Here is a 1,423-nt window from a genome sequence, read left to right as displayed (position 1 = left end):
ACCTCCCACTGTGAACGCTTTTGCATGTCTGTGTTTCTGCAGCTCATGGAGGAACAAACAGAAGCAATCTGTTGTAACAATTTATTCAGGAATGCACAAAATATAGCAGTTAACATAGAATCTGAGCATAATTAATTCTTCAATTTTACAAACAGCAAATCACGTCAGAACACTCGTGTTATTTAAGTATAAAATACACATGTACAGTGAAATAATGGATTTGCTTTGAAAAGCAGCTTGACGCCAGCGTTACAGCACTTCAACGGGACACAGAGTCACATCATATATTGATATTTGGCATCTGATTGTGTAGAAGTAACCATGGATTTCATAAAAAAGAAAGAAAAGCTGTCCTTTATTATTAGCATCCAATTCTGCATGTTTAACAGATGACAAATAATTACACTATGACCTTATATCCAAACTTTATCGATAAATCACCACATATAAAGCAAAAAAAAAAAACTGCAAACCCGTCATACTCGTTCAGGATGTTTAGATCATAAAAATATACTGTATACACTACACTTTGGCAACAGACTTTGCAACTATAATAACACCAGCAACATCTGCACTCACAGAAAAAATGTGAATACAAAACAAAAGTGTTTATGTACAAGTAACTTTTCCACACTCAGTGCAGAGTCATAGAAAAAGAAACATGGCACGTGGTTTAGCAATACGGCATAATAGGGTTTTAAGGTTATAAACATCACATTACCGTCATGTAAGCTGTGCTTTTCTTTAGTAAACTTCATATTAGGGATTTATGGGTCATGATGGATGTTTTGTGTGAAATCTGAGGGGACACATCCGTAAGCAATCCTGTAAAAAAAACAAAACAAAACGAAAAAAAACAAACTCAAAGCCCCCCCCTAAATCTGAACTAATTATAAAGGATGGTAGGAAAAATTAGGTAAGGACCAAAAAACTGATAAATTTGAATAAGTTTAGGCACCCAGCATCGTTAATAAATTTAAGTAATTGTGCTGTTGTAAGGAAATGTTAGCCATTACCTTTCCCTAAATCCTTGAGCACATGCATATACAACTGGCGTTGGAAATGCTTTTCCATTTTGAATGCACATATGAAAAAAATGCAAGACTTAAAAACCTGTAAATGTCTTCATCTTAACGTGACCCCTTTCCGCAAATCTCAAGCTGAACGCAGATAAATTCTGACACATTTGCTTCAAAACAACCGAAATAAACCTCATGGTGAGTTTGTGCTTTTTCAGATATGATGACATGATTACCAGAAGGAACATCTGCTGTCCTAACGTCATATCTCAGTCTGAAAAGAGAAATTTAGCAAGTGCAAAACCTGCATACTTAGGTCCTGTTTTAACAAAAAAAACAAACAAAAAAAAAAACAGCTCAGTTAGTTGAGATGTGCCAAAGTTTCCTTCGGTACAGGATTTCCA

The 1,423-nt window shown here is 35.1% G+C and overlaps 1 protein-coding gene across 1 annotated transcript in view; it reads right to left on the bottom strand.

The window, feature by feature from the left end:
• Positions 1-224: 224 nt before the first annotated feature.
• The window catches only part of tacc1 (transforming, acidic coiled-coil containing protein 1), a 14,175-nt gene continuing 12,976 nt past the window's right edge, over positions 225-1,423 (bottom strand). Inside the window, exon 13 of the mRNA XM_079242942.1 lies at positions 225-1,423. This exon is cut by the window's right edge and continues 134 nt beyond it. The gene's annotated coding sequence lies outside the window, so the exon portion shown is untranslated.

The sequence above is a fragment of the Telmatherina bonti genome (genome assembly GCF_933228915.1).
Source record: "Telmatherina bonti genome assembly, chromosome: 6".
Taxonomy (NCBI): domain Eukaryota; kingdom Metazoa; phylum Chordata; class Actinopteri; order Atheriniformes; family Telmatherinidae; genus Telmatherina; species Telmatherina bonti.
The sequence above is the reverse complement of the archived record's forward strand: the minus strand, read 5'-3'. Positions and strand labels throughout refer to the sequence as shown.